Source organism: Papio anubis, chromosome 20, assembly GCF_008728515.1.
Source record: "Papio anubis isolate 15944 chromosome 20, Panubis1.0, whole genome shotgun sequence".
Lineage (NCBI taxonomy): Eukaryota > Metazoa > Chordata > Mammalia > Primates > Cercopithecidae > Papio > Papio anubis.
The window spans coordinates 31,266,435-31,293,790 of NC_044995.1; the positions used below are offsets into that span (position 1 = coordinate 31,266,435).

Sequence of the window (27,356 nt, forward strand, 5' to 3'; positions counted from 1 at the left end):
TGGCTCATGCCTGTAATCCCAGCACTTTGGGAGGCTGAGGCAGGCAGATCACGAGGTCAATAGATCGAGACCATCCTGGCCAACGTGGTGAAACCCCGTCTCTACTAAAAATACAAAAAAATTAGCTGGGTGTGGTGGCACACACCTGTAGTCCCAGCTACTTGGGAGGCCGAGGCAGGAGAATGGCTTGAACCCTGGAGGCAGAGGCTGCAGTGAGCCAAGATTGTGCTGCTGCACTCCAGCCTGGTAACAGAGTGAGACTCCGTCTCCCAAAAAAAAAAAAAAAAAAAAGCCAGTGATCTTATACAAAGGCTGGGATGTAACAAAAGCCCATCAAGAGTTTCGCCTAGGCCTTTCCTGGGCCTTATAGGATTAAACAAGTTTTATTGGGGGTCTGAAGAAATTCCCCAGGCCTCCACAAACAAGTTTATTGGAGATCTGAAGGAACTCACCAAACCACTGTGATTTAGCAGGAGACAAGATAAGGGTAATCACCCCAGCACCTAGACCCATTTAGATTAAGTAAATTTACTGAGGCTGCGGGGGAAGGTCTTCAAGACCTTAGTTACAGATTAAATAAAGGAAGTTAATCACTTATCTCTTTAGTTGAATGCACACTTACATGTAGACATATAGCTTAGAAGGTACATAAGCTCTGGAAAACGTTGTAATTTTGAGTTGGTCTGGTGATAATTTCCAGGCCTTCTCCCTGTAACCGGTTGCAGAAATAAAACTCTCTTCCTCCCCAGTTCATCTGCATCTTGTTATTGGGCCGTGAGAAATAGTAGCCCGACCCTCAGTTTGATCCAGGAACAATACCTTATTTAACAGTTTTACAACATGTCTAGTGAAATAAGTATCTTGATCATTAGAGACCTTTCAGAAATGTCCCATGAAAAAAACGTATTTTCTAATATTCTTTTAGCTACCATTATAACATCAGCCTTCTTGCATGAGAAAGCTTTTATACTATCAGAAAACATGCATTAAAAATGACAACTGTATAAAATGTCTGTGTAAGTGCTTAAATAGCCTATTAGATAGCAGAAATGTACACGAAGTTTTGATTGTTTCTCAGAATTATATGTTTGACAAAAAAAAAATTGGTCTTAATCTGTTTTAGTAATTTGGAATAGTCACCACACACACACACACACACACACACACACACACACTTAATTCATATTTAATTTAGGTTATTTTCTCTTCTGTGATGAGTAATGGAATACAGAGCTTTTAATAATGGAAGTTTTAAGAAATCAAGAATAAACAAATGGCTTGCTGGCTGTCTAGGTTCTTTATGAGTCCACACTTAACATTAAATTTATGTCCTTTTTTTTTTTTCTTTTTTGAGACAGAATCTCCCTCTGTCACCCAGGCTGGAGTGCAATGGCACGGTCTTGGCTCACTGCAACCTCCAACCTCCTGGGTTCAAGTGATTCTCCTGCCTTAGCCTCCCAAGTAGCTGCGATTACAGGCGCTCGCCACCACACCTGGGCAATTTTTGTCTTTTTAGTAGAGACGGAGTTTCACCATGTTGGCCAGGCTGGTCTCAAATTCCTAACCTCAGGTGATTCACCCACCTCGGCCTCCCAACGTGCTGGGATTACAGGTGAGCCACTGCACCCTGCTAATTTATGTCATCTTAAATACCAGGTTTGTTTCTCCAATTTAGGGGCACAGCACTGATAACTGAGGGGTTATCATAGGTAATTTGATTTAGGCCACAGAGTTTATTCAAATGGCATATCTAAAAAATTTCAGTACTGGCTGATTCAGCATAATATGTGGCAGAATATTTTCCTAATATTTAATTAATTTTTGTTTTGCCTGGGTTAGCAGTTCTCTTCATTAGAATCCAAACAATCCTTACCCAGTCAAAACAATATGATTCTAAAATGATCAGAAACCTGTACTCCACTTGTCTGGGCCCTTTCCATCTTTTAATGAACCTCCTTAGAGACGCAGTAATCTAGGATGGTGTATGCTTTTGAAGTTTTTAGAAACTATATCAGAATTAAACCATTAACTGTGCAAATGACTTAAACGGTTATGAAGAAACAAAAAGATATCTGTGGCCCACAATAACTTATCACAATAACCTAATTATGACTACTAGCATATACTCAGATATATTAGATTTTTAGAAATTTTATACAATTTTAAAATAAATATTAAAAACATATTTATTAAAATATAAGTTGAAGCAGGTCAAACATTATTTTTAATTTGAAAACCCTTCCCATGTAATGTGACATATCAAATAATTCCGTTCATTACTCTTTTGGATGCTGCATTGGCCCTCTGCAGAATCCAAGAGTTAGGGGTCAAAAACAAACAATTTTCAAGCTGATATTTGATTTTAGGAAGCCTGTCAAATATGTCAAAATTAAAATACTTTCTGATATTTGGGCTGGGCACAGTGGCTCACGTCTGTAATCCCAGTACTTTGGGAGACCGAGGTGGGCAGATCACTTGAGGTCAGGAGTTTGATACTGAAACTAGGCCTCATAAAACTTAGAAACTAGGCCTCATATAAAAAAAAAATTAACACCAGGTGGCTCTGGATAAGGTCCCACCCTGCCTCGATAAGGACCCACCCTGATAAGGTCCCACCCTGCCAATTCCAGGAAACAACCTCATGAGGTCCCACCCTGCCAATTCCGGAGGTCCCACCCTGCCTCGAAGTTCCCGGAATCAACAACTCCAAGAAAAAACCTCATAAGGTCCTGCTCTAACCAATTAGAACAAGACACCTTGCGCAGGCCATAGCTAGACCCAATTACCACGCGCCTTAAGCTTTGTTTGAATTTCACGCCATAAGCTGTGTTTGAGCTTGTGTTTGCCTATATAAACAGCCTGTAACAAGCAGTCAAGGTCCCAGGGCCAACTTAGAGCTTAGGACCCTAGCGCGCTAGTAATAAATAACTCTCTGCTGTGAATCTCATGTCAGTGATCCTTCGCGGCGACCCCTGCCCAGGAAGGAATCGACAGTTCGGTTCCAACATTTGGTGCCTTGGCCGGGAAGTGGGGTCGTCCGAGGACCCCCGACCCATCCGGCGGAGACCCATCTGGCCCGGGCCACGGACTGCTGACTGAACGGACCCACCAGGTACTTTCGTTTTGTTCTGTCTGTCTTGCCGGCTAACTCTGAACTCTGGGGAGTACTCCTTCTGAATTAAGTGGGGAAGGGGGACAGACGTGTCCGGCACCTTCCCACTTACGCCCCAGAGGACGCCCTGGCGGTAGTCTGGGAGAAGGCTGACGACTCAGTCAGCCTCCTTAAATCTGTAGGCAGGTCGCCCCTGCCGTCTGAATATTTTGTGATCTTGTGGCGCCACTCTCTGGCCGCACGGCTTCTCCTTACTTGTCTGGTCTTTATTTTTGTTACTTTCGTTTTGTCCTTGTTATACGTGGACGAAATGAGACAGACGTTGACGACTCCTTTGTCTCTAACCCTGACTCACTTCCTTGACGTCCGGGCTCAAGCCCACCACCTCTCTGTAGAAGTCCGTAAAGGACGATGGAAAACATTCTGCTCGTCCGAATGGCCAACCCTCCATGGGGAGTGGCCCCAGGACGGAACATTTAACCTCTCAATTATCTTGCAGGTTAAAGCAAAAGTGATGGATCCTAGGACACTCGGACACCCGGACCAGGTGGCCTACATAATTATTTAGGAGGATCTGGTCCGAAATTCTCCCTCTTAAGTGAAACCCTTCCCCCATTCCCCTTCCCCATCCCAATCTACCCTCCTTGCCTTAGAAGCCCCAAAGAATCAGAATCCGGACCCGCCTAAGCCAGTCCTCCCAGATGAACCCCAGAGGGATCTCCTCCTTCTTGACCCCCTGCCTCCTCCACCTCAAAACCCCCTTCTAGGACCTCCACCTTACGCTTCACCCTTGCCCCCTGTCTTGTCCCCAGCTCTTTCCTCTACCGCCTCGGCCCCTACCCTTTCTCCAACTTCTCCCTCGGCCCCTCCCTCCACCCCGTCTCCTTCTCCAGCCCCGCCCAAGCTCACCCCTCGGACGCCGCCGCCGACACCTCCTCGTCTCCGCTTGCGGCGGACTGAGGACCCAAATGGCCCTTCCACTTGGCAATCCTCCCTTTTTCCCCTCCGTACTGTCAATCGCACGGTCCAGTACTGGCCCTTCTCTGCCTCTGACCTCTACAACTGGAAAACCCATAACCCTTCCTTTTCCCAAGACCCCCAGGCCCTAACCTCGTTGATAGAATCCATTCTCCTCACTCACCAGCCCACTTAGGATGATTGCCAGCAACTCTTGCAGGTCCTCCTAACCACTGAAGAAAGGCAGCAAGTCCTCCTGGAGGCCCGGAAAAATGTGCCAGGACCAGGAGGCCTCCCAACCCAACTTCCCAATGAAATAGACGAAGGATTTCCCCTCACCCGCCCAGACTAGGACTATGAAACGGCACCAGGTAAGGAGAGTCTCCGAATCTATCGCCAGGCTCTGTTGGCAGGTCTCAAAGAGGCAGGAAAGCGCCCCACAAATTTGGCCAAGGTAAAGACCATAACTCAGGAAAGAGATGAAAGCCCGGCAGCCTTCATGGAAAGGCTTCTGGAAAGGTTCCGAATGTATACCCCATTCGACCCAGAGGCCCTAGAACATAAGGCTACCGTAGCTATGGCATTCATAGACCAAGCTGCATTAGATATCAAAGGAAAACTCCAAAGACTAGATAGAATCCAAACCTATGGATTACAGGAATTGGTTAAGGAGGCAGAAAAAGTGTATAATAAGAGAGAAACCCCTGAGGAAAGGGAAGCCAAGTTAGCGAAGGAACAGATAGAGCGAGAGGATCGTAAGGACCGAGTGAAGGATAAGCATTTAACAAAAATCCTGGCGGCAGTTGTGAGAAAAAAAGGACCAGGGAGAGAGGGAAAGAAGCAGAGGCGGCCAAAAGTGGAAAAAGACCAGTGTGCCTACTGCAAAGAACGGGGACATTAGATCAAAGATTGCCCCAAGCGTCCTAAAGACCAAAAGAAACCTGCCGCTGTCCTCACCCTAGGTGAAGATAGCGAATAGAGGTGTCAAGGCTCTGGAGCCCCCCCCCGAGCCCCGGCTAACTCTTTCTGTAGGGGGGCACCCCACCACCTTCTTAGTGGACACAGAGGCCCAACATTCAGTTTTGACAAAGGCAGACAGGCCCCTGTCTTCCCGCACATCCTAGGTCCAGGAGGCAACAGGAGAAAAATTGCACAAGTGGACTAACCACCGGACAGTTAATCTTGGACAAGGAATGGTGACACATTCCTCCTTGGTGGTACCTGAATGCCCCTACCCCCTCCTAGGGCGAGATCTTCTGACCAAGCTCGGAGCCCAAATCCACTTCTCCGAGACTGGGGCCCAAGTATTAGATCAGGACGGTCAGCCCATCCAAATTTTAACTGTGTCTCTGCAAGATAAGCATCGGCTTTTCGATGCTCCGGTCATCACTAGCCTCCCCGATGTTTAGTTGCAAGACTTTCCCCAAGCTTGGGCGGAAACGGGAGGACTCGGGCTAGCTAAGTATCAAGCCCCAATCATAATTGATTTAAAGCCCACGGCGGTGCCCGTGTCTATCAAGCAATATCCCATGAGCCGAGAGGCTCATATAAAAATTCGGCAGCACATTAACAAATTTCTAGAACTCGGAGTGTTGCGACCTTGTCGCTCACCCTGGAACACTCCTCTTCTGCCAGTAAAAAAGCCCGGTACTCAGGATTACAGGCCTGTCCAAGACTTGAGAGAAATTAACAAAAGAACCATAGACATCCATCCCACGGTCCCCAATCCTTACAACTTACTCAGCACCTTAAAACCAGGCTATAACTGGTATACAGTATTAGATTTAAAAGATGCTTTCTTCTGTCTACCTCTGGCCCCCCAAAGCCAAGAACTCTTTGCCTTTGAGTAGAAAGATCCTGAGAAAGGAATTTCAGGCCAATTGACCTGGACCCGACTTCCCCAAGGATTCAAGAACTCTCCCACTCTCTTCGATGAGGCTCTTCATCGAGACCTGACCGACTTCCAGACCCAATATCCAGAAGTGACTCTACTCCAGTATGTAGATGACCTCCTCTTGGCTGCTCCTACAAAAGAAATCTGTATACAAGGTACCAGGCATCTACTCCAGGCACTGAGTGAAAAAGGATACCGGGCATCCGCCAAGAAGGCACAGCTCTGTCAGACCAAAGTAACATATCTGAGGTATATCCTGAGTGAAAGGAAAAGGTGGCTCACCCCTAGGCGCATAGAGACAGTGGCTCGCCTTCCACCACCACGAAATCCCAAGGAAGTACGTGAATTCTTAGGAACTGCTAGGTTCTGTCGCTTGTAGATACCCGGTTTTGCTGAACTGGCCGCCCCCCTTTATGCACTCACCAAGGAGAGCACCCCTTTCACCTGGCAGACAGAGCATCAATTAGCTTTTGAGGCACTAAAACAAGCACTCTTGTCTGCCCCGGCCCTTAGGTTACCGGACACCTCAAAGCCCTTTACCCTCTTCCTGGACGAGAGGCAAAGGATTGCCAAAAAGGTCTTGACCCAAAAATTAAGGCCTTAGAAAAGACCGGTAGCATACCTGTCTAAAAAGCTGGACCCTGTGGCGGCCGGCTGGCCCCCGTGTCTTCGTATCATGGCAGCCACCGCTATGCTGGTCAAGGACTCTGCTAAGTTAACCCTTAGGCAGCCACTGACTGTTATTACCCCACATGCTCTAGAGGCCATAGTGCGGCAGCCCCCGGACCGGTAGATAACCAACGCATGCCTAACCCACTACCAGGCCCTCCTACTAGACACGGACCGCGTCCAGTTTGGCCCTCCGGTCACCCTAAACCCTGCTACGCTGCTGCCGGTACCAGAAGACCAACCAAGCCCACACGATTGTCGGCAAGTACTGGCTGAGACCCATAGAACGCAGGAAGACCTTAAAGACCAAGAACTCCCAGACGCAGATCACACCTGGTACACAGACGGCAGCAGTTACCTTGACTCAGGTACCCGGAAGGCAGGAGCGGCGGTAGTACATGGCCACAACACCATTTAGGCACAATCACTACCTCCTGGCACGTCTGCACAGAAGGCTGAGTTAATAGCACTAACCAAGGCCCTAGAGCTGTCCAAAAGAAAGAAAGCTAACATTTATACTGATAGCCGGTATGCCTTTGCAACGGCTCATACTCATAGAAGTATCTATGAAAGAAGAAGTCTCCTAACCTCAGAAAGAAAAGAAATCAAGAACAAAGCTGAAATAATTGCCTTATTAAAAGCCCTTTTTCTTCCTCAAGAAGTGGCTATAATTCACTGCCCCAGGCATCAAAAAGGACAGAATCCAGTCGCAGTAAGAAACAGACAGGCCGACCAAGTGGCCAGGCAAGCCGCCATGGTGGAAGTACTAACCCTAGCCACAGAACCTGACGAAACCAGCCACATAACTATTAAACATACTTATACCCCAGGAGACCAAGAAGAAGCAAAAGCCATAAGGGCTATAAAGAACAAAGACACTAAAAACTAAGAAAAAGGAAAAAAAATAGTCCTTCCCCAAAAAGAGGCCCTGGCAATGATCCAGCAGATGCATGCCTAGACACACTTAAGTAATCGAAAGCTAAAATTACTGATTGAAAAAACTGACTTTCTAATCCCAAAGGCAAGTACTCTCGTAGAACAAGTGACATCTGCCTGTAAAGTCTGTCAGCAGGTAAACGCTGAGGCTACCCGAGTGCCAGAAAAGAAACGAACTCATAGTAACCGCCCTGGAGTCTATTAAGAAGTAGACTTCACTGAAGTAAAACCTCACTATGCTGGATATAAGTACTTACTGGTGTTTGTAGATACCTTTTCAGGATAGGTAGAAGCCTACCCCACCCGGCAAGAAACGGCACACATAGTAGCCAAGAAAATTTTAGAAGAAATCTTTCCTAGATTCGGACTTCCCAAGGTAATTAGGTCAGATAACAGGCTGGCCTTCGTTTCTCAGGTAAGTCAGGGGCTCGCCAAGATATTAAAGATTAATTAGAAATTACATTGTGCCTATAGACCCCAGAGCTCAGGACAGGTAGAAAGAATGAATAGAACAATAAAAGAGACCCTTACTAAATTGACCTTAAAGACTGGTTTAAAAGATTAGAGACGCCTCCTCTCCTTAGCTCTGTTAAAGGCCCAAAATACACCTAACCGTTTTAGGCTCACTCCATATGAAATCCTCTACGGAGGACCTCCCCCTTTGTCAACCTTGCTTGACTCCTTCCCCACCTCCGATCCTAAAACTGACCTACAGGCTCGGCTAAAAAGACTCCAAGCAGTACAGACCCAAATCTAGGCCCCCTTGGCAGAACTGTACCAACCAGGACATCCACAGACCAGTCACCCCTTCCAGGTAAGAGACTCTGTCTACGTTAGATGGCACCGCACTCAAGGACTAGAGCCTCGGTGGAAAGGACCCTACATTGTTCTCCTGACCACGCCCACAGCCATAAAAGTTGACGGAATCTCCACTTAGATCCACGCATCCCACGCCAAGGCTGCTCCAGAGACGCCCAGACCAACACCACCTGAGACATGGAGACTCCGACGCTCCGAGGACCCGCTCAAGATAAGACTCTCTCGTATCTAGCCCCTTGCTTATTACTAGCCCTCCTTCCCTGCGTCGCTGGCAGTAATAACCCCCACCGGCCATATAACCTGACCTGGCAGGTAACTGATTTTAGTACTCATGAAGTCTTAAGTAAAACCTCAAAAATTGCTCCTATAGAGACTTAGTTCCCTGACCTCTATTTCAACCTAGACAAAATAGCAAGGATAGATGACATGGAAAGAGGAGAATAGAGAAAACAGGCTAGAAAGGTATCCGTAAGCCGGAACAGGTTCTATGCCTGTCCCGGATTCAGGACAGGAGAAATGAGAAAAACTTGTAGAGAAATAGATGCCCTGTTTTGCGCTAGTTAGTCCTGTATAACTACTAATGATAGAGAATAGAAATAGACCACGAAACCCTGGTACATAACCATGTCCTTTGTCCAGCGCTGCACCAGAACCCGATATTCAAAAACTTGCAATCTAGTCCGCATCAAGTTTGAAGATGCAGCAAAATCTGATAACCGTTAGATATCCAGGTTAATATAAGGCCTATATTTATACCAAAAGCCACTGTATAGAATCCCTATCCAAATCAAATTAATAGTCAACCCTATCACAGCCCCTGTCGCAGTAAGACCAAACCAAGTTTTATCAGAAACAAGGAAGCCCCTGGTTCCTGCACCAAGAGAGCCCCAACCAAGAGCTCCTAAAAGCACTTCCCCGCCCTTAATCTCCACCTCCTCTAAATACACACCCTCAGCCCAAAACGTCACCTGCAGGCCCCTTGACCTAGGAATAGGTGACAGGCTCCTATTTCGCTTTAAACCAGACAAAGCCAGAATTTACCCCCTCTTGCTGGCTATGTCTGGCAACAGGCCCCCCTTACTATGAAGGCATTGCCTCCACTAATAATTTCACTAACTCCGTCAATCCTACTAGATGCGTGTAAGAACAACAAAGAAAACTAACCCTGGCTGAAGTTTTTAGGTCAGGAACCTGCATAGGCCAAGTGCCCCCTAGTCATCAGCATCTTTGTAATGTAACCTTAACAGTACCCAGCTCCAATCACTATTTAGTCCCCTCTGAGACGGACTAGTAGGCTTGCAACACTAGGCTCACCCCCTGTGTATCCACAGCTATTTTTAGCAGTGGCACCCACTATTGCGTGTTAGTACAAGTTGTTCCCCGAGTATACTATCACTCTAGAGACTCCTTTAATCTCCGGTATGAGCAAAAAACTCATACTAGACCAAAGAGAGAACCTATCTCCCTCACCCTCACCGTCATGTTAAGAATTAAGGTAGCGGCTGAGTTAAGACCAGGACAGCAGCCCTAGTGCATGGTAACCATCATCTGCAACAACTTAAAATAGCCATAGATGAAGACCTTAGAGCCATAGAACAATCTATCACAAAACTTGAAAAGTCCTTGACTTCCCTGTCTGAAGTTGTATTACAAAACCGACGAGGACTAGAAATTGTCTTTCTGAAAGAAGGCGGGCTCTGTGCAGCCCTGAAAGAGCAATGTTGTTTTTATGCAGATCATTCAGGAGTAGTTAAAGATTCTATGGCAAAACTAAAAGAAAGATTAGACAAGAAGAAAAAAGAGAGAGAATCTCAACAAAGTTAGTTTGAAAATTGGTACAACCAATCCCCTTGACTTAGCACCCTAATCTCCACCCTCTTAAGACCCCTCATCCTGCTCACGCTCATCCTGACTTTCGGGCCATGCATACTCAACCGCTTACTCACCCTTATTAAAAATAGATTAAACATAGTACATGCTATAGTTCTGACCCAACAATACCAGACCCTCAGGACTGAAGAAGAGGCTCAAGATTGAGCCTCTGACACAAAAAGAAGAAGGAATGAAACTAGGCCTCATAAAACTTAGAAACTAGGCCTCATATAAAAAAAAATTAACAGCAGGTGGCTCTGGATAAGGTCCCACCCTGCCAATTCCGGAGGTCCCACCCTGCCTCGAAGTTCCCGGAATCAACAACTCCAAGAAAAAACCTCATAAGGTCCTGCTCTAACCAATTAGAACAAGACACCTTGCTCAGGCCATAGCTAGACCCAATTACCACGCGCCTTAAGCTTTGTTTGAATTTCGTGCCATAAGCTGTGTTTGAACTTGTGTTTGCCTATATAAACAGCCTGTAACAAGCAGTCAAGGTCCCAAGGCCAACTTAGAGCTTAGGACCCTAGCGCGCTAGTAATAAATAACTCTCGGCCGGGCGCGGTGGCTCAAGCCTGTAATCCCAGCACTTTGGGAGGCCGAGACGGGAGGATCACGAGGTCAGGAGATCGAGACCATCCTGGCGAACACGGTGAAACCCCGTCTCTACTAAAAAATACAAAAAATTAGCCGGGCGAGGTGGCGGGCGCCTGTAGTCCCAGCTACTTGGGAGGCTGAGGCAGGAGAATGGCGTAAGCCTGGGAGGCAGAGCTTGCAGTGAGCCGAGATTGCGCCACTGCACTCCAGCCTGGGCGACAGAGCGAGACTCCGTCTCAAAAAATAAATAAATAAAATAAATAAAAAATAAATAAATAACTCTCTGCTGTGAATCTCGTGTCGGTGATCCTTCGCGGCAACCCCTGCCCAGGAAGGAATCGACAGTTCGGTTCCAACAATACCAGCCTGGCCCACATGGTGAAACCCCATCTCTACTAAAATTACAAAAATTAGCCAGGCGTGGTGGCACATGCCTGTAATCCCAGCTACTCTGGAGGCTGTGACACAAGAATCACTTGAACCTAGGAGGCGGAGGTTGCAGTGAGCCAAGATCATGTACTACTGCACTCTAGCCTGCGTGATGAAGCAAGACTCCATCTCAAAAAAAAAAAAAAAAAAAAAAAGACCAGAAACCAGAGTCCCTGCAATGGTGATGCATCAGTTGGGGTGCAGTACTGACCAGGTAGCAAGGCCTTGGCTGTGTAAACAAAAAGGTATCTAGACAAGTCTCAATCAATCAAGAAAGTTTATTTTGCCAAGGTTAAGGACAAGCTTGTGACACAGCCCCAGGAGTTCCTGACAACATGTGTCCAAGATGGTAGGGGTACAGCTTGCTTTTACACACTTTAGGAAGACATGAGACATCAATCAATATGTGTAAGATGTATATTGGTTTGGTCTGGTAAGGCAGGACAACTTGAGGTGTGGGCTTCCAGGTCATAAGTAGACAAGACACAAAGGTTGGATTCTTTTGTGTCCTTGATCAACCTTCCACTGAATATACAATTTAGTGTGGCTCAGTGAATCTGCAATTTTTTCTTTTTTTTTTGAGATGGAGTCTCACTTTTCCACCCAGGCTGGAGTGCAGTGGCGCGGTCTCAGCTTACTGCAACCTCTGCCTCCTGAGTTCAAGCGATTCTACTACTTCAGCTCTCCCTGCCTCCCCACCCACTCCAGTAGCTGGGAGTACAGGCATATGCCACCATGCCCAGCTAATTTTTGTAATTTTAGTAGAGACAGGGCTTCCCCATATTGGCCAAGCTGGTCTCAAACTCCTGACCTCAGGTGACCTGCCCACCTCAGCCTCCCAAAGTGCTTGGATGACAGGAGTAAGCCACTGAGCCTGGCCTAAATCTGCATTTTTAAATTAACAATAGGGCAGAGGGAGTAATCAGATATGCATTTATCTCAGGTGAGTCTCAGAGGGATGACTGAGTTCTGTTACCTGTTCAGAAGGAATTTTCTTGTGGGCAAATTGTGAAAAAAGTATGTAGCTTTTTTATCTTTGCAACTATGTTATTTAGAAATAATATGGGAAGCACGTTTGCCTGACATAGTTCCCAGCTTGACTTTTCCATTGGCTTAGTGATTTTGCCGTTGTAAGATTTATTTTCCTTTTAAAGCGGGGACCCCTTTTATTTTTATTTTTTGCTTGACATAGTTCCCAGCTTGACTTTTCCATTGGCTTAGTGATTTTGCCGTTATGAGATTTATTTTCCTTTTAAAGCGGGGACCCCTTTTATTTTTTTGAGATAGAGTCTCCCTCCCTCCCTCCCAAACTCCCTTGCCCAGTTTGGAAAACAGTGAGGTGATCTCAGCTCACTGCAACCTCTGCCTCCCAGGCTCAAGGAGATTTCCTGCCTCAGCCTCCTGAGTAGCTGGGACTGCATAGTAGAGACAGGGCTTCCCCATGTTGGTCAGTCTGGTTATCTAGTTTATCTGTTTGTTTTTTATTTTATTTATTCATTTATTTTTTGGGACAGAGTCTCGCTCTGTCATCCAGGCTGGACTGCAATGGTGAGATCTCGGCTCACTGCAACCTCTGCGTCCCAGGTTCAAGCAATTCTCTGCCTCGGCCTCCCGAGTAGCTGGGATTACAGGCACCTGCCAACACACGCGGCTAATTTTTGTATTTTTAGTAGAGACAGGGTTTTACCATCTTGGCCAGGCTGGTCTTGAACTCCTGACCTTGTGATCCACCCTCCTCAGCCTCCCAAAGTGTTGGGATTACAGGCATGAGCCAGCATGCCCAGCCACTTATTTTATCTTATTTTTTGAGAGAGAGTCTCGCTCTGTCACCCAGGGTGGAACGCAGTGGCATGATATTGGCTCACTGCAACCTCCGTCTCTTGGGTTCAAGCGATTCTCCTGCCTCAGCCTCCTAAGTAGCTGGGATTACAGGCACCCGCCACCATGGCCAATTAATTTTTGTATTTTTAGTAGAAACCGTGTTTTCCCATGTTGGTCAGGCTTGTCTGAAACTCTTGACCTCAGGTAATCCACTTGCCTCGGCCTCCCAAAGTGCTGGGATTACAGGCATGAGCCACCACACTCCACCTAGTGTATCTGTTTAGACAGAATAAAACAAGATATCTATTCATAAGTAACAAATATAGATTAATAGAAAACTCAAACACAAATATAACTAATGCTATATCATTTAGAATAGCCCATTCTAATTATTTCATTTCTAATTTGCTAAAATTCAAATAAACTTTTTTCATAATTTTACAGTGTATCTTAATGTCAGAGGCATTTAAACCAGAGTGACTCTATTTTGAATAGTGGCTGAGTAAATCGAGGTTGAGACCTACAGGGCTGCATTCCCCGGAAGTTAGGCATTCTTGGTCACAGGCTGAGATAGAAGGTCAGCACAAGATACACGGCACTTAGCAATTTGTCACAATCTTCTCTGTTAGCAAGGTGCAGGCAGAAAAGAAGAGTCACATATTTAGGTCATGTGTCATAGGCGGTCATAGCAGAGATAAGTCATTTGTGGGAACGGTCAAGAAAGGAGCTCCCTAGCCGCTAGGTGTTGAGCCCAGCTATACATCACAATACCCAAAATATGTGAGGCCCAGGAAAAAAAGACAGTCACGTCACCTAGGTGCTGGGTCCAGTAATATGTCACAGTCACCTTTTTCGGCAGGTTCCAGTCAAAAAACGAGTCACAACACCTAAGTGATGAACAAACAGATAGGTCATAATACCCTTCTGAACAGAGCCTATGCAGGAAACTCATATTACTTATGTGCTGGGTCCAGTGTTAGGATCACAATTCCCCCCTTTTACAGGATTCAGGAAGCAAAAAAGAGTAACATCACTTAAGTGATAAACAAAACGTATGTCATAATTGCCCTATTAGCAGGGCCTATGCAGGAGAATCACATTACCTAGGTGTTGGACCAGCCATATTTCAATAGACACAATGTATGCAGGGCCCAAGGAGGAGAGGAGAGTCACAACCACCAAGGTGCTGGGTCCAGTGATATGTCACAATCACCCTTCTTGGCAGGTTCCAGTGAAAAGACAAGAGTCATAACACCTAAGTGATGAACAAAAAGATATGTCATAATACCCTTCTGAACAGAACCCATGAGTTAGAGTCATATTACCTGGGTCTTAGACCCCGTCATATATCACAATATACAATGTATGCAAAGCCCAGGAAAAAAAAAAAAGTCACATCTCAGGCAGAGCCCAAGCAGTAGAAGACAGTCACATCACCTAGGTTCACAGATTCTGAAATATCACAGTACCCTCTGAGAAAAGAGCCCTGGCAAAAAAGGTCACATCATCTAGGTGAGAGGCCCAGAGATATGTCACAGTGTCCCCTGTGAGTAGTGTTGGGAACAAGTCCCCCAAATCTGGTCATAAAAAGGCCCCAAACTGGCCATAAACAAAAGCTCTGCAGCACTGTGACATGTTAGTGATGGCTATGACGCCAATGCTGGAAGGTTGTTGGTTTACCGGAATGAAGGCAAAGAACACCTGGCCCACCCAGGGCAGAAAACAGCTTACCGCGTTCTTAAACCACAAACAATAGCATGAGGGATCTGTGCCTTAAGGACATGCTCCTGCTGCAGATAACTAGCCAGACCCATCCCTTTATTTCGGCCCATCCCTTTGTTTCCCGTAAGGAATACTTTTAGTTAATCTATAATCTATAGAAACAACGCTTATCACTGGCTTGCTGTCACTAAATAAATCTCTGGGTAAATCTCCGTTTGAGGCTCTCATCTCTGAAGGCTGTGAGACCCCTGATTTCCCACTCCACACGCTATATTTCTGTGTGGTGTCTTTAATTCCTCTAGCGCCGCTGGGTTGGGTCTTCACGACTGAGCTGGTCTCGGGAGAGTAGGACTCCGAAGAAAGAGAAAGATCACATAACCTAAGAGCTGGTTCCACCTACATATCACAACCAACCAGTGGGCAGGGCCAAAGCATGAGAAGAGTCGCATCACATAGGTGCTAGGCCAAGTGATATGTCACAATCCCCACTGTGGACAGGTCCCAGGGAGAAGAAGAATGGGACCAAGAGATATGTCACTAACCCCTGTAGACAGGGACTAGGCAGAACAATCACATAGCCTGTGGGCTGATCCCAGGGATAAGTCACTCTCTTTTATGGGAGCATGACCATGGCAGGAAAGAAGAGTCACATTATCTAGGTGCTGGGCCCTGTGATATGTCGCAATCTCTCCTATAGGCAAAATCCAAGTAAGAGAGTCACATCACATAGATGATGGATTCACAAATATGGCACTATCCTTGTTGGGCAAAAGGTGTTGACTCTTGAGCAGGGTTCAGGCAGAAGAATCACATCACCTTGGTTCTGAGCCCAACAATATGTCACAATGTCTGATGAAAAAATGCCAAGGCAAAAATGTAACATCACCTTAATGTTCAGCCCAGCAGTATGTCACAATGTACACTGTAAGCAGAACACATGTAGAAGAATTATATCAGCTAGGCACTGGGCTCAGTGATAACTAACAATCCTTTCTATGAGCAGGGACCTGGGAGAAAGAGTCACATTAACTGGATGATGAATACACAGATAGATCATAAGGCTTCCTGTAGGCAGGACTCAGCAAGGACAGTTACATAACCTGGATGTTGCAAATGGCGATATGTCACAATGGCCCATAAAGGCAGGTTACAGGTAAGAGAGTTACGTAACCAGGGTGTGGGGCCCAGTGATATGTCACAATGCCCCATGTGGGCAGTGCCGAGGCAAAAGTACAGCGTCACACCACCTAGTGTTGGGTCCAGCAATGTATCACAACCTGATTTGTGGACTAGGTACCAGGCAGAGAAGTCAAATCACTTAGGTGCTGGGCAGAGGTGTATGTTACAGTCACAGTTGCAGGAAAACGTGGGGATAAAATGAGCAATCCTGCCGGGTGCGGTGGCTCACGCTTGTAATCCCAGCACTTTGGGAGACTGAGGCAGGTAGATCACATGAGGTCAGGAGTTTGAGACCAGCCTGGCCAATATGGTGAAACCCCATCTCTACTAAAAATACAAAAAATTAGCCGGGTACTGTGGTGGGCACCTGTAATTCCAGCTACTCAGGAGGCTGAGGTAGGAGAATCGCCTGAACCCAGGAGGCGGAGGTTGTAGTGAGCCGAAATTGCGCCATTGCACTCCAGCCTGAGCAACAAGATTCAAACTCCGTCTCAAAAAGAAAAAAAAATATTAACAATTCCACACGTGTCCCATTTCTAGGTATTAGAGTCAACACCTTTTGTATGTTGAGTCTGAGTACACAAGTGACAATCTCAATGGTGGACTGGATACCTGCATGAGAGCCTCAATCTTTGCAGGGGACTGTGTCCCCTTCATGGACTCACAGCCTCACGGATATGCTGAATCCTGGCCTGACAGTCACCAGCCCACATGTGGACCGAATCCATGTGTGAGAGTCCATTTTCCAACTTTTGGCTATCTCTGGGTGTGAGATTCAGAACTTCAACAGTGAGCTGTGTTCATATGAAAAGATGACAATCTTTACTGTTGGCTGACTGTGTGTATGAGTATCACAATGTCACCTGTGTGCTGGGCCCTGTTACAAAACTGTTGCCATCTGAGGCCTTTACACAATATGCATGATAGTCACAATTTGCTCTGAGAATTCTGTTCTAGTATGAACTGATAATCGTACCTATGGACCTAAGCCCATGTGTTAGAGTCAACATCTCCAATTGGCGAGGTCCAGAGAGGACAGTCCTCACCTGCCTATGAGCTTTGTTTTGAAATGAGTCACCACCTTGACTGTGGTCGCATGATCACATATGACAGTCACAATTTTTATTGTGGACTACATCGATGTGTGAAATTCAGGATCTTTCCAGCGGGCTCTGTCCATCTGTGAGGGTGACAATGCCAACATTTGGTAGGTTGTTCGTATGGGAAACACAGTCTCACCTGTGTGCTTGACCCTGTGACGACACTCTCTGTACCATCCAAAGACTTTATACAAACTCTGAAAGAATGGTTATCCTTTACGATGTCCTCACCTAGAGAAGACCCAATAATTTACCTGTTTCTCTAGGTTTAGCTACAAGTGCCAGTATCTCCCCTACTGGCTGATTTGTGGTACGAGTGTCATCATCACAACTGTGAGCTAGGCTAAAGTGTAAGTCACAATCCAACCTGTGAGTAGAAAGCAAATGAGAGAATAACATCACCTGGGTGCTGGGTCAGGAATATATCACAATTTTTCCAGGCATATCGCTTGGTTGCCTGGACAGGGTTCTGTTACCCTAAAATTCCCTCCTGAAAGCAAGGCACAGACATCAGAGTCACATCACTTGGGTAGTGGGTCCAGCTATGTCTCTCTGCAGGCAAGGCTGGGCACAAAATATATACCATCTGGTTGCTGAACCCAGAGACATGTCACGATGCTCTGTATGGGCATGGTGCAGATGGAAGAGAGTCACGCCTCCAAAGTAATGGATGCACAGATATGTAACAAAGGCCTCCTGTGGGCAGGGCCCAGACAAGAGCCTTTCACCCATTTGGTTTGACCCGGCAATATGTCATAATACCCAAAATACAATAGGCCCAGGTAAAAAAAGAAAGTAATATCACCTAGTTGCTGGGTCCAGTGATATGTCACAATCCCCTCTTTTTACAGGGTTCAGGTAGAAAAGGAGAGTCATATCACTCAGGTGACAAAGAGATATGTCAGAATTCCCCTATTAGAAGGCCGCGTGGAGAGGAGAGTCAAATCACCTAGGTGTCGGACCTAGCCATACTTCAATATACAGAATGTACACAGGGTCCAAGCAGTAGAGGAGAGTCACATAACCTTGTTGCTAGGTCAAAAAATATGGCACAGGCTGGGCGTGGTGGCTGATGCCTATAATGCCAGCATTTTGGGAGGCCAAGGTAGGCAGATAACTTGAGATTAGGAGTTCAAGAACAGTCTAGCCGACATGGTGAAACCTCGTCTTTACTAAAAATGAAAAAAAAAAAAAAAATTTAGCCAGGCATGGTGGTACATGCCTGTAATCTCAGCTATTCATGAGGCCGAGGCAGGAGAATCACTTGAACCTGGGAGGCAGAGTTTGCAGTGAGCCGAAATCACGCCACTGTACTCCAGCCTGGGCAACAGAGTGAGACTCCATCTAAAAAAAAAAAAAAAAAAACCTGTGGACAGGTCTCAGAGACAAAAAGAGTCATATCATCTAGTTTATGGTCCCAGGGACATGTCACAATGTCCCCTGTGGACAGAGATTAGGCAGAAAAATTATGTCACCTGCATGCTGGGCCTAGGGATAAGTCACTCTCCCTTCTGTGGCCAGGGCCCAGGCAGGAGAGAAGAGTAACATCACCAGATGCTTGGCCCAGACAATGTCTCCTAGAGAAAAGCTCATGTCAGCCAGGTGCAGTGGCTCATGCCTGTAATCCCAGGGCTTTGGGAGGCCAAGGCAAATGGATCACCTGAAGTCAGGAGTTTGAGACCAGCCTGGCCAACATGGTGAAACCCTGTCTTTACTAAAAATTCAAAAATTAGCTGAGCATGATGGTGGGCACCTGTAGTCCCAGATACTCGGGTGGCTAAGGCAGGAGAATCACTTGAACCCGGGAAGCAGGGGTTGCAGTAAGCCGAGATCACGCCACTACACTCCAGCCTGAGTGATAGAGTGAGACTCCATCTAAAAAAAAAAAAAAAATTCACTTCAGCTGTGTGCTGGGAAACAGTTAAGTCACAATCTTCCCTGAGAACAGGCACCAGGCAGGAGAGTCATGTTACTGGGTGCTCGACCCAGAAATTTTACAATCCCCTCCTGAAAGCAGGGCACAGGCAGAAGAGTAAGATCACCTGGTTGCTGGGCCCAGCAACATGTCATCATATTTCCTGTGGGCAAAATGCTGGCAGAAGTAGAGGGTTTCAAATCCTGGGTGATGGATACAGAAACACATCACAAGGACCCCTGTGGGAAGGGCTCAGGAAGGAGCCATCTAACCTTTAGGTGTTTGTTCTGGTGATATGTCACTATATCTAAAATATGCAGGTTTCAGGCAAATAAAGAGTCATATCACCTAGGTGCTGGGTCCAGTGATCTGTGGCAATCTTTTCTTTTGGCAGGGCTCAAGCAGAAGAGTCATATCACCTAGATAACGAGTAAAAAGATGTGTTATTTTTGTGGGAGAGCCCATGCAGGACAGTCACATTGCCTCAATGTTGGATTCAGAGATATGTTGTAATACAAAATGTATATGAGTACCAGGCAGGAGAGGAGAGTAAAGTACCTTGGTGCTGGATACAGAGATATATGACAATTTCTTTTTTTTTTTTTTTTTTTTGGGACGGAGTTTCGCTCTTGTTGCCCAGGCTGGAGTGCAATGGAGCAATCTTGGCTCACTGCAACCTCCGCCTCCCAGATTCAAGTGATTCTCCTGCCTCAGCCTCCTGAGTAGCTGGGATTACAGGCATGAACCATCACGCCTGGCTAATTTTGTACTTTTTAGTAGAGACGGGGTTTTGCCATGTTGAGGCTGGTCTCGAACTCCTGACCTCAGGTGATCCCCCCGCCGCGGCCTCCCAAAGCGCTGGGATTACAGGCATGAGCCACCAAGCCCGGCCTACAATTTCTTCTTAAGCACACCCCAAGCAGTAGAGAGAGCCACATCACCTAAGTTCTTGGTCCAGTAATATTTCACAATACCCCCTGAGGGGAGGGCCTCGGTAAAAATGTCATATTAGCTAGGTGAGAGGCCTAGATATGTCACAATGCCCCCTGTGGGTAGGGATTATAAACAAGAAAGTCACATCACATAGGGTGATTTATGTTCCAATCACCCCAGTGGGAAGGGACCAGGCATGAGAGAACAGCCACATCACATACGAGCTACGTCAAGCAATATATCACAATTCTCACTGAGGATAAACTCTGGAAGAGGAGATTCATATCATCTAGCTGATGGACCCAAACATATAGCACAGTGACTCCTGTGTGCAGGGAACAGGCAGAATAATTACATCACTGGTGTGCTTGGCTCAGGCAGAAGAGGAAGGTCACATCACGTAGGTAAAATAGGGCATTTACCTGAGCTTTGTCCATTGCAATGGGTCAAGAAATATGTCACAATGATCCCTGTGGTCAGGGTTCAGGTATCTCAATGCCTTCTAAGGACATAGCCAAAGAAGAGAAGTCACATCACCTTAGTGTTAGGCACAGCAGTATGTCACAATCTCCTTTGTGCGCAGAACCTAGAAAAAAGAAGAGTCACATCAGCTAGGAGCTGGGACCAGCAATATGTCACAATTACCCCTGTGAGTAGAGAACAGGCAGCAAAAGAAAGTTACATTCCCTAGGCCAGGGGACCATGGCTCACGCCTATAATCTGAGCACTTTGGGAGGCCAAGGTGGGCAGATCACCTGAGTTCAAGACCAGCCTGGCCAACACGGTGAAACCCCATCTCTATTAAAAGGCAAAAATTAGCTGGGCATGATCATATGTCATAGTCTTACCTGTGGATAGAGAGTGAGCAGGAGTATTACATCGTCTGCATCATCTGGGTGCTGGGCCAGGGCTATGTCACAATCTTCCCTGAGAATAGGGCCCAGGCAGAAGAATTATCACCTGGGTGCTTGGTCAGAGATATGTTACAATTTCCTCCTGAAAGCGGGGGACAGGCAGTAGAGTCCCATCACCTGGTTGCTGGGCCCAGTGATATGTCACAATGCTCCCTGTGAGCAAAGCTCAGGCAGGAGAAACACATCACCTGATTTCTGGGCCAAAAGATACATCACGATCTCCCCTATGAGTAAAGCCTTGGTATAAAAGGAGAGTCAGCCAGGCGCGGTGGCTCACGCCTGTAATCCCAGCACTTTGGGAGGCCGAGATGGGTGGATCACAAGGTCGGGTGATGAGACCATCCTGGTTAACACGGTGAAACCCCGTCTCTACTAAAAATACAAAAAATTAGCCAGGTGTGGTGGCGGGCGCCTGTAGTCCCAGCTACTCGGGAGGCTGAGGCAGGAGAATGGCGTGAACCCGGGAGGCGGAGCTTGCAGTGAGTCGAGATCGCGCCACCGCCCCCCAGCCGGGGTGAAAAGCAGACACCCGGTTCAAAAAAAAAAAAAAAAAAGTCACATCAAATAGTTGACACTCCCAAAGATATGTCACAATGCTCTGTTGTCAGTGTCCACACAGAACCTCTCGTCACCTTGTTGGTGGGCCGAGCAATATGTCACAGTGCCTTTAAGGTCTGGGCCAAGGCAAAACAGTAATGTCACATTGGTGTTGAGCCCCACAATATGTCCCAATCTCCCTTGAAAGCAGAACTTATGATGAACAGAAGAGTCACACTTGCTTGGTACTGGGCCAAGTGATACGTCACAATTCCTCCTGTGAGCAGAATGAGGCAAAAGAAGAGAGTCACATCACCTGGGTAATGGGTGGAAACAAATATCCACAACGTTCCGTGTTGGCAGAACCTACGCAGTAGAGTTACATTACCAGGGTGTTGGACCCAGCAATATGTCACAATGGGGTGAGGGCACAGGCATGAGAGTCATATAACCTGGATGTAGGCCCAGAGATATGTCACCATGCCCCCGTGGGCAGTGCCAAGGCAGGAGAGGAGACTCACATCAACTAAGTGCGAGGTCCAGTGAGATGTCACGATGTCCTCTGGGAGCAGCACCAACACAGGAGAGTCACAGCCCCTCAGTTCTGGGTTCAGCAATATATCACTATCCCCCCTGTGGGCTGGTCCTAGGCAAGACAGTCAGATCACTCAGGTGCCCGGCATAGAAAAATGTCACAATTGGGCCAGGCGCAGTGGCTCACGCCTATAATCACAGCACTTCGGGAGGCAGAGGTGGGCGGATCACCTGAGGTCAGGAGTTCCAGACCAGCCTGACCAACATGGAGAAATCCTGTCTCTACTAAAAATACAAAATTAGCCTTGCGTGGTGGTGCATGCCTGTAATCCCTGCTACTCGGGAGGCTGAGGCAGAAGAATCGCTTGAACCCGGAAGGGGGAGGTTGCAGTGAGCTAAGATTGTGCCATTGCACTCCAGTCTGGGTGATGAGTGAAACTCCGTCTCAAAAAAAAAAAAAAAAAAGTGAAAAATGTCACAATTAAATCTGCAGGAAGGTCCAGGGATGACATTAACAATCCCACACATGTCCCAGTGTTAACTTCCTATATGTTGTGTCTAAGAACAGGGGTTACAATCTCAACGGTGGACTGAATTTGTGCAAGACAGCCTCAACTCCTCCTGCATGCCACGTTTAACAGTGAAGTCACAGCCTCAGAGGTGTGCTGAATCTTGCTCTGAATGTCACCAACCCACCTGTGGACTGAATCCACACGAGAGTCAAGTTTCCAGTCTTTGACTGCCTATAGTTGTGAGATTCAGAACCCCAAAAGTGGGCTGTGTTCATGTGGGGAAATGATGATGTATATACTGTTGGGTGCGTGTGCATACAACTGTCGCAATCTCCCCTGTGTGCTGGGCCTTGTTAATACACTCTCTATACTACCTAAGGGCTTTATGTAGTATGAATGCGGGTCACAATTCACTGACCCCTTCATGTTTATATGCACCCATGACCATACCTGTGGCCCTAAGCCCAGGTGTGAGAGTCAACATTTCTCCATTTGGCTGGGTCCAAATAGTAGAGTCCTCATCTGCCTGTGATTTGAGTTTAGAAATGTGTCACCATCCCAACTGTGGCTGGATGCTCACATATGACAGACACAATTCCAACTGTGGACTGTTTGCATGTGAGATTCAAGACCTCAGCAGCAGGCTCTTTCCATGTGTGAGGGTGATAATACTAATGGTTGGTGAGGTGTGCGTGTGAGAAACAATCTCGCCTGTGTGCTGTGCCCTGTGATGACACACTCTAACACTTGAGGGCATTATACCACAGGTGAGGGTGTGGCAATCTTTTACAACCTTCATACAGAGAAGACCCAGGATGTCACTCATTTTTCTCAGCTATGAAAGACAGTATTTCTTCCTCTTTTTTTTTTGAGATAGAGTTTCACTCTTGTTGCCCAGGCTGGAGTGCAATGGTGTGATCTCCACTCACCTCAACCTCCGCCTCCCGAGTTCAAGTGATTCTCCTGCCTCAGCCTCCCGAGTAGCTGGAATTACAGGCATGCACCACCAGGCCTGGCTAATTTTTTTTTGTATTTTTAGTAGAGACGGTATTTCTCCATGTTGGTCAGGCTGGTCTCAAACTCCTGACCCCAGGTGATTCGCCCGCCTCAGCCTCCAAAAGTGATGGGATTATAGTCCCCACTGTGCCTGGCCAGTATTTCTTCTAACAGCTGACTTGAGGCATGAGAGTCATCATCACACTTGCAAGCTGACATGAGAGTCATCATCACACTTGTAAGCTGACCACAGCATGTCTCAATTGTACTTATAGGAAGGGAGCTAGCAGGGGAGTCACATCACCTGGATTTCAGCCAAGGATCTCACAATCTTCTCTGAGGAAGGACGCCAAGCAGGAGTGTCACCTCACCTGGGTGCTCAGCCAGGGATATGTTACAATTCTGTCCTGAAAGCACAGCACAAGGAACAGTCACATCACCTGGGTGCTGAGCTCAGCACTATGTTACAATGCTCCCTGTGGTCAAGACAGAAGCAGAAGAGCCATATCACCTGGTGTCTCGTTTCAAGGATATGTCACAATCATTCCTGTGCAGGGCAGGGTGCAGGCAAAAAATAAATGTCACATATTCTAGGTCATGGATGCAGATACATGTCACAAGGTACCTATGGGCAGAGTCAAGATAGGAGCAAGCAATCCCATCGGCAGTGGGCCTAGTGATATTTTACAATACCCAAAACATGAGAGGCCCAGGCCAAACAAGACAGTCACATCACCTAGGTGCTGGGTTCAGTGATTTGCCACAATCTTCCACTTGTTGGCAGGGCCAGGCAGAAGAGAATTATATCACCTAGATGATGAGTGAAAATATATGTTGTAATACCTCTGTGGGCAGGGGCCACACAGGAGATTCACATCGCCAAGGTGTCAGGACCAGCCACATGTCACAATATGTGCAAGAGGAACCAGGCAGGAGAGAAGAGTCACATTACCTAGGTTCTGGTCGCAGCAATATATTGCAACTTCTTGGGAAAAGCCCAGGAAGTAGAGGAAAGTCACATCACCTGGGCACTAGGCCCAGTGATGTCTCAACGCCCTCTGTGAAAAGCACTAAGGCAAGAGAACAGACTCACATCACCTAAGTGCTGGGTCCAGCAATACGGCACAATCCCGTCTGTACGCTGGACCCAGGCAGAAGAGTCAAATCACTGAGGTGCTGGGCAGAGGTGTATGTCACAGTCACCCCTGCATGAAGGTCAAAGCATGAGATTAATAGTTCCACACATTTTCTAGTTCTAGGTATGAGATCTAACACTTCCTGTATGTTGAGTCTAAGTAAATGAGTCGCAATCTCAATGATGGTCTGGATCCATGTATGAGAACCTCAATCCCTCCTGCAAACTGTGTTCCCTTAGTGGAGTCACAGACTCACAGGTGTGCCAAATCTTGGTCTGAAAGATGCCAACCCCCGCATGGACCGAATTCACATATGAGATTCCATTTTCCAACATTTGACTGCCTCTGGGTGTGACATTCAGAACCTCGATTGTGAGCTGTGTTTATGTGGAAGGATGAAATATTTACTGTCGGCAGGTCATACATATGAGTGTCACAACCTCACCTGTGTGCTGAGTTCTGTTAGGACATCCGCTGTGCCTTTTGACAACTTTATACAGTGTGTGAGACAGTGGTGATTCTCTGTGACTTTCATACAAAGAGGAGACCCAAGATATTACTCATTTTCCTAACTCTGGCTGTGAGAGACAGTGTATCTGCTATTGGTTGTTTCAAGGTATGAAAGTGATCATAGAGGCCGGGCGTGGTGACTCACGTCTGTAATCCCTGCATTTTGGGAGGCCGAGGCGGGTGGATCACCTGAGGTCGGGAGTTCGAGACCAGCCTGCCCAACATGAAGAAACCCCTTCTCTACTAAAAATACAAAATTAGCCGGGCGTGGTGGTGCATGCCTGTAATCCCAGCTACTCAGGAGGCTGAGACAGGAGAATCGCTTGAACCCAGGAGGTGGAAGTTGTGGTGAGCCAAGATCGTGCCATTGCACTCCAGCCTGGGCAACAAGAGCGAAACTCCATCTCAAAAAAAGAAAGTGATCATTGCACCTGTAAGCTGGGCCAAGATAGGCATCACAATCCCAGCAGTGAATAGGGATGGACCAGTAGACTCACATCACCTGAGTTCTGGGGCAGTGATATGTCACAATCTTCTCTGAGGGCAGGGACCAGGCAGCAGTGTCACATCACCTTGGTGCTCAATTAGGAATATGCTACAATCCCCTCCTGAAAGCAGAATACAGTCAGAAGAGTCACATCACCTGAGTGCTGAGACCAGGGATATGTTACAATGTTCTCTGTGGGTGAGGACCGGGCAAAAAAAAAACAAATCCCCTGATTGCTGAGACCAGTGATCACTCTGGTGCTGGGCTAAGTCATATAACATAATCACACCAGCAGTAATGTTCAGACATGAGATTATGCATCCGGACTGGAAAGAATCAACACATCAAAAACATGACCAGACCGTGCATGCTGGCTCACACCTGTAATCTCGGCACTTTGGGAGGCCACGGAGGATACCTGGAACCCAGGAGTTCAAGACTATCCAGGGACAACATGGTGAGACAATGTCTCTATTAAAAAATAATAATTAAAGTTAAAAAAGAAATATATATCCAAAGCATGGACAACATAGCAAGATCACATCTCTACTAAAAAGATGATAGAGGCTGGGTGCCAGTGGCTCATGCCTGTAATCCCAGTACTTTGGGAGGCCGAGGCAGGCGGATCACGAGGTCAAGAGATCGAGTCCATCCTGGCCAACATTGTGAAACCCCATCTCTACTAAAAACACAAAAATTAGCTGGGTGTGGTGGTGTGCTCCTGTAGTCCCAGCTACTCGGGAGGCTGAGGCACGAGAATCACTTGAACCTAGGAGGCAGAGGTTGCAGTAAGCTGAGATCATGCCACTGCACTCCAGCCTCGGTGACAGTGTGAGACTCTGTCTCAAAAAAAAAAAAGATGATAGATAGATAGATAGATAAGAGCCAGCCAGATAGACAGACAGAGCTGGACAGACAGAGATAGATGATAGATAGATAGCCAGCCAGTCAGGCAGGATGGCTCATGCCTGTAATCCCAGCACTTTGGGAGGTCAAAGCTGGTGGATTGTTTGAGCACAGGAGTTCGAGACCAGCCTGAGAAACATGGCAGAACCTCATCTCTATAAAAATAAAAAGCAAAAAATGCAAAACAAAGAGCCACCGTGGTGGTGCGTGACTGTAGTACCAGCTACCCAGGGAGCTGAGATGGGACGATCCCCTGAGCCCAAGGAGGTCCAGGCTGTAGTGAGCTGTGATCACACACCTGCACTTCAGCCTGGGTGACTGAGAAGACCTCATTTAAAATATATATATATGTACACATACACACACATACACACACGTGCGCACACACACACGAAAGTAGAAAGAAATTTAAAACAGCAACTTCAGTGTGCAGGAAGGCACATGAGAGAGAAAACAAAACAAAACAATAGTAACTCAATGTACTGTGGAAACAAACTCAAAGTGGGGCTAGGGAAAAAAAAAAAAAAAAAAAAACAGAAAGATCCCCAGAGCCTCAGCTACTCCAGAGGCAGAAATGGGAGGATGGGGCCAGGCATGGTGGCTGGCAGCTGTAATCCCAGTACTTTGGGAGGCCGAGGTGGGCGGATCACCTGAGGTCGGGAGTTTGAGACCAGCCTGACCAACATGGAGAAACCTCGTCTCTACTACAAATACAAAATTAGCCGGGCATGGTGGTGCTCACTTGTAATCCCAGCTATTCGGGAGGCTGAGGCAGGAGAATCACTTGAACAAGGGAGGCGGAGGTTGCAGTGAGCCAAGATAGCACCATTGCGCTCCAGCCTGGACAACAAGAGCGAAAAATCCATCCA

At 46.9% G+C, this 27,356-nt stretch overlaps 1 protein-coding gene and 2 long non-coding RNA genes across 10 annotated transcripts in view; all 3 read right to left on the reverse strand.

Annotated features, from left to right (window-relative positions):
• Positions 1–20,445, reverse strand: part of LOC116271740 — a 33,789-nt gene extending 13,344 nt beyond the window's left edge. For all 8 annotated transcript variants that reach the window (XR_004180486.1, XR_004180492.1, XR_004180491.1 and 5 more), the window contains exons 1-3: positions 20,378–20,445; positions 19,295–19,441; positions 14,210–14,361 (exon numbers count right to left, since the gene is read on the reverse strand). This is a non-coding gene — a long non-coding RNA (uncharacterized LOC116271740). The remainder of the gene's footprint in view (positions 1–14,209; positions 14,362–19,294; positions 19,442–20,377) is intronic.
• Positions 1–27,356, reverse strand: part of LOC101014153 (zinc finger protein 708) — a 702,618-nt gene that overhangs the window by 520,387 nt on the left and 154,875 nt on the right. The gene's annotated exons all lie outside the window — the stretch shown is intronic.
• Positions 20,442–25,294, reverse strand: LOC116271741. The gene is made up of 4 exons (XR_004180493.1): positions 23,753–25,294; positions 21,928–22,052; positions 20,804–20,951; positions 20,442–20,541 (listed from the first exon to the last, which is right to left on the reverse strand). It is a non-coding gene; the product is annotated as an uncharacterized LOC116271741 (long non-coding RNA).